At 49.7% G+C, this 5,963-nt stretch overlaps 1 long non-coding RNA gene across 2 annotated transcripts; it reads left to right on the top strand.

The window, feature by feature from the left end:
- The first annotated feature begins 1,327 nt into the window (after positions 1 to 1,327).
- Positions 1,328 to 5,116, top strand: LOC124078563 (uncharacterized). Of its 2 annotated transcripts, XR_006846948.2 has the most exons (3): positions 1,328 to 1,531; positions 2,905 to 3,049; positions 4,697 to 5,116. It is a non-coding gene; the product is annotated as an uncharacterized LOC124078563 (long non-coding RNA). The 2 variants fall into 2 exon arrangements; XR_006846947.2 differs by having other exon boundaries at positions 2,905 to 5,116.
- Positions 5,117 to 5,963: the final 847 nt, after the last annotated feature.

Genomic DNA, 5,963 nt, shown 5'->3' with positions numbered 1-5,963 from the left:
ATTACATTCCTGCACATACACCCCACCTAGCTTTCCCTTTTTCCTCTCTGGCTTCCACATAGAAAACATATGACCTTTGACCTTCTGCTTTAGCTGATTTCACTTCACCTAATGGACTCAAGTTCCATCCATTTTCCTACAAGTGACATAATTTCATTTTTTTTTAGTGGTTGAATAAAACTCCATCGTGTATATTTACCACATTTTCTTTATCCATTCATCCACTGATGGAGACCTAGCCTGGTTCCATAGTTTGGCTATTGTGAATTGTGCTGCTATAAAAATGGGTGTGCTTGTGTCGCTATAGTCTACTGACTTTAAATCTTCAGGATAAGGACCAAGGAGTGGCAGAGCTGGGTCAGGGGGTTGTTCCGTGCCTAGTCTTTTGAGGAACCTCCCTACTGATTGGCACAGTGGCTATACTGTTTATAATCCTACCAACAGTGTACAAGTGTTCCTTTTCTCTCTGTCTCTCCAGCATTTATCATTTGTTTATTCTTGATGGCTGCCACTCCGACTGGAATGAGATGAAATCTCAGTGTAGTTTTGATTGGCGTTTCCCTAATTGCTAAGGGTGTTGCATATTTTTTTTTACCGATTTCTTGGCCCATCTTTTCTCCATTCTGAGATTTCCTTTCCATGTACTCAAGATGGTATTTGGATGAAGAGAAGTTCCTTCCCTGTGTGGTGTCTGATGTGGCCAGCACTACTCCCCCGCTGCAGGACCACCTGAGCTACAAGGGTCTGTGAGGGCAGCTTGTTTCTAAGTGGGCCACCCACACTGTTCCATTGGCCGTGTGACAGTCAAGCCCCCTTACTGTCTGGATGCAATCACCGCATTGCTTCATGAGATCTGAGGGGCCAACTCCTCCAAATTCACTCTTCTTACCTGTCCCTAACCCTTTACATCTTTGTATAAATTTTAGAAGCAACTTAAATATCTCCTGAGGTTTCCGTTGGCGTCACGGTGAAACTTCACGAACACATTTGCTCCTGGAGTTTTCGATGCATGAGCAGGGGTGTATCTAGCTAGACACATCTTCCCTCATTTATCTCAATGATGCTTTGTCTTGCAGGAGTCACAAATATCTTTCATTCAATTTAGAATTCAGCATTTTATCTTTCTATTCTCTTGTAAGTGGCAACATTATTTAATTTGATTTTCTCAGCATCTGTTGCTTGGATACAAAAATGCTATTGATTTTTATATTGATTTTGTATCCAAGTTTCTTTACGAAATTTGCTTATCGATCGAAAAAGTTGTTTTTTAAAAATTATTGATTTAAAAGTTCTCTAGTTTGATGTCCTCTGCATAGATAATCACGCCACCTGCAAGAGAGTTTCGTTTCTTCCCTCTCAGTCTCTAAATATGTTGTTTCTTTTGTTCCTTTATTAGCAAGGCTGAGGCTTCAGTTCAACTCGCAACAGAAGTGCTGATAACTGGACATCAGAGTCTCATTTCCAAACTGTACTTCCTCTGCTTTAGGTGTGATATTTGCTGTGGATTATTTTTGTAGATATTCTACAACAAGTGAGTTGGCTTCTCTTCTAGTCTTACATGATTATTTTATTATTTTGGGGGACTGCTGGGGAGGAACCCAGGGCCTCACACCTGCTGAACACAAGTGGGCTTAACCACTGAGGTGCACACCCAGCCCTCATGCTGCCCTCTCAGGTGGGCCCAGAGGAGGGAGAGGGTTTGCTCAAAAGGAAGGTGTGTGCCAAGGCTCAGAGGCCAGGTAAGGCAGGAAGTGGGCTTTGGGATTCAGGACAGCAATGGGCCTTAGATGCGTGTGCTCTGGAGACAAGTGGGGAGACACCATGGAGAGTGACATCAGAAACCTGGGTTTTATGTCACCTGAGGGAAGGTGTCTCTGAAGATCTTGGGTTGTGCAGGGTTGTGATCAGACCATGGGAAGTAGCTCCTGTTGGCTGTGGCCTGGAAGCCCCCTGGAGGGGACACAGCAGGCCTAGGTAGGAAGGCTCAGTCCAGTCTGGATGGATGAATCCAGGTACAGAGAATCAAGACAACTCCACAAGACGTGATTCAACAGAATTTGTGATCGGCCACAGAAGACAGGAGGGAGAAGGAAAATCACAGACAAATCCTCATGGTTCCCACGGGGAGCTGGGGGTGGGGGACCCAGGCCTGGCTGAGTCAGGAAACCCGCTCAGACACAGCCTTTGATGAGCGGGGGAGGCCAGGGGCTGAGCAACAAGTATGGATCCCGTGCTGTGTCCAGGGCCAGGCTCATCGTCCTGGCTGAAACCCACGAAGCATTACCCCCAAAGGCTCAACCCCCAAGGTTAACTGATTCTTTTTACCACAATCCAACGAGATAAGGACAGTTTTTTCCCCCATTTTGTAGATAAAATAACTGAAGCATGGAGTGGTTAGGAGAGGACTCAGGGTGCCCAATAAGAAAAGGCTCCTGCAGATAAGGGGTCCCCACTCCTAGGGGTGGGAGGGTCCCCACTCCCCATGCCTGCCTGAGCTCCAGGCTGGCTCTATGCTTGCCCGTCCTTGGGGACACAGCGGGTTCCCTCTGGGGCTCAGCTTTCCACCTATGCCCTAGAGTAACGCCCAACACTATTTACAGGGTTCACGGCCTAATGCATGCAGCAGCCTGGGGAGGCTCAGCTTAAGGAGCAGCCAAGCTGTTTCCCTAAGGATCACCCCATTTTTACCTTCCAGCAGCAGCCCACAAGGGCTCCACCTCCTTGCCAGCCCCCCGAAAGGCCAGTTTCTAATACCAGACATTCTAGTGGGTTCTGTAGAGTTTTCTCCCTGGGATTTATCTTAGGTTTCTTTGGGGACTCATGATCAGGAGTTTATTAACTCTTCATCCATCTTTGACAAGTGTCTGCTCCAATTTCGTCCATTTTTTCTGGACTGTTTTCCAGCACTTAGGGCTTCTGGGTTACAGAAGAGATCCCTGGTGACAGTCATCAGGCCCTGTGATGAGAAAAACCGTGCTACACAGCCTCAGTGTCCCACGGAACACAGAGCCCAGAGCTTGATGAAGAGAGAGAGGGACGGGATCACGGGGTGAGTGTGCAGGACACCTCCCAGGCATTCTCCTGGGGACCCACTTCCTCCCTGTCCTCCAGCTGTCTCCCTGGCCGGGGCTTCCACTGACTTCTAGGTGTGGCTTCTCTGCCTATCATCCTTGGCAGCTGTGGCCTGGCTCCCAGGGAAGCTGGCGTGGTCTCCTGGGCCTCAGGAGCTGAGGGGGGTCACTCCGACCTCTTCACTCACACGCAGGCTCAAGGTGGCCTTTGCTAATTTCTAAACGACCATTTGGAGCGTCACTTCCTTCAAGTGTGGCATCCTCTAGAAGCCTTTGCCGGCTCTGAGCTGGCTCTGGAGCAGCCCAATTGCAGGAGGGCTCCCTGCCCCACACTGGGTCACCATCATCCTGAAAGAGACTATTTCAGGCTTTGAATGTGTGTCTTCATTGCAGAGGGGCAAAGGGGCCGCTCCGCTTGCTCTGTTCAGAGCCTCCAGGGACTCACATAGGGACCAGGAGGAAATCTCAGCCTCTTAGGCCAATTCTAAGTCTCCTTCCGATGTGCCACAGAAGCTCAACAATTGCACTACACAGAAAAAATAAATAAACCTCTGTGATGGACGCCCATGCCAAATCTCTTGCTCACTCCTGAACCCTAATGTGGAGGCTGGGAGCTGCAAAAGTTAAATAGCTCATTCCCAGGTCCACCTGCCTCTGGGACGCTCCAAAACACATCATCAAAAAATGCCGAGGAAAAATACAGTGCACAGCTTTTGTAAAAACTTATGAATTTTATATAAGTCAGAGGAGTTGAGGCTCTTGCTCCATCTTTCTCTTGGACTCTCTTCCTGTCTAGAATGTGGGTGTGACTGCTGGAGCTGCAGTCAGCATTTTAAAACCAACAGGAAAAGTCCAATAGTTATAGATATTGAGGCCCTGACATTGTGCACTTCCAATTTATATATTGTGTGATAGACACAGACCCAATTGGTCTGGGCTACCATTATTTCAATGTATTTTTACTTGCAGTTGAAAGCATTCCTAACTAGTGCTAAGTATCTCCTTGGCATACTTGGTTGGCAGTTACAAAGGAATGGCAACGTCAATGGTAACATTCATACAACGAATGTTCTTCTTTGTTCATTTAATAATCCAACTGATGTTTACTGAGCACCTACTAGGTGGCATCCCTGTTCCAGGTGAAGAGGGGACCTCAGTGGATACATCAATGGAGCGCCCACAGTAAAGTGAAGACCAAGATCAGGCAGACAAGCAGGATCTCTTCTGTGACAGAGGAGCATGCTGGGAAACAGGGCAGAGCTAGGGTTGAGTGAGGGGCGTGCAAAATCCCAGGGTCCCTGCGAGGAGGTCACAAGAGCAACTTTGGATGATGTTCAGAGAAATGGTCCTTGAGGAGTAGCATTCTACCTGGGACCTGAATGACAAGGCAGAGTCAGCCACGTGGAGACCCTAAGGGACCACGGGAGTGGAGTGACCATTACAAACACAGATAAATGGAAACAGGTGTGGTCAGCAGGGTCCTGGGCAGGGGCACAGCCCAGCCAATGAGAGGCAAGTGGAAGGGGTGAGGCCGGGGTTGGCAGGAGCTGGACCCTGGGAGGGCTTACAAAGACCATAGTGAGGCGTTGGATGTGGTTTTGCGACATGGGCTCTGTTCATTTCAGATTTGGCCTTTTGTCCTCAATCCTCAGAGACCCCTCACTGTCTGGTGATGGAGTCGGTCAGGACCCGCCAAGGTTAGGTTCCACAGAGCCACAGGCCCCTGGCTACTGATCCATCCCCTGGGCCTGCCACTGGCCCAGTATGAAAAGAAACATGGATTCAAAAGCGTCTGCCAGTGCGGACTAGTTAGTAGCTCGTGGAGACTCAGAGCTCAGAAAATAAACCCAACCTGACGGACTGGGCCGAATTTTAACTGCGGAATCCCAGGCAAACCTCACAGCCTCCTCGGGCCTCAGAAGTAAAGAGACGGACCTCCCAGGCAGGAGGACTGAGGGCTAATGTAAGGACACTCCACTGGGGCCCCTGCTGTGCGGGGGACAAGTTACAACTTACAACATTATTAAATACTGTGGTCTTGGCTACGTTGGTGGTGTCTAGCTGAAGAGGCCCCGGGAACAGGTCAGATCCATTTCCGTAGGTTTTACAGTGAACTACCTTCCAGGGTTGGCACAGGGTGACGTAATGCAGCCAGGGGTCAGAATTTAGGGAGACACTCACACTCAGGGCCTGTTCCTGTACTGGCACCAACCTGAGAATCAGCGCCTCCTTAAATCCGGCAGCCTGGACAATGGCCTGCCTGGCCCCATCTGGACCTGCGCCTTCCAGAGCTCAAACTCTCCTGCCATGACTCTCCTCAAATCCCCAGAGGCTGTGCCACCACAGGGCTGGGACAATAGCAGGAGGAGAAGGAGGGCACCCATTTCCCAGTCTCTGACCACAACTAGAGGCCGACCCTCCTCGCCTGCAATTATCTCCAGGCCACTCGGAGAGATTTCCTTCCGTCCCCACAGAGCCAGTTCCCCGACAATGGTACCGGTAATAGCTGCTAATTCGCACTCCATGAAATTGTGGAGGGGCTCCCAAGCTGTAAGGAGGTCACAGTCTTCTTGGCCTGTTGATAGGGACAGATTGAGCTATGGAACCATCAGAGCTCTCGGAGTTATTAGTGTTCCTGGTGCAAAGCACCCTTTTCCTGCCCAGCATTTTGTCATGTGGATGTGGAATTGCTGACAGCTTTTTTGGCAACTTGAAACTGGTCCCGGCAGGGTCAGAGAGTCCCCCTGATGGCTGTGTGCTTGGACGTGGAGTGACCGTGCCCGTAGCACTGGGAAAGAGACCTGCTGACCCACCCCCTTATGAGCTGGCATCTCCACTTCAACCAGGGCCTCGACCCTGAAGTAGTGCTGTGCTCAGGCCCGTATTGCCAGC

The sequence above is a fragment of the Marmota monax genome, unplaced genomic scaffold (genome assembly GCF_021218885.2).
Source record: "Marmota monax isolate L192 unplaced genomic scaffold, Marmota_monax_Labrador192_F-V1.1 WCK01_AAM20220418_F8-fsc02508, whole genome shotgun sequence".
Taxonomy (NCBI): domain Eukaryota; kingdom Metazoa; phylum Chordata; class Mammalia; order Rodentia; family Sciuridae; genus Marmota; species Marmota monax.
This window is presented reverse-complemented; position numbering and strand designations above follow the sequence as displayed.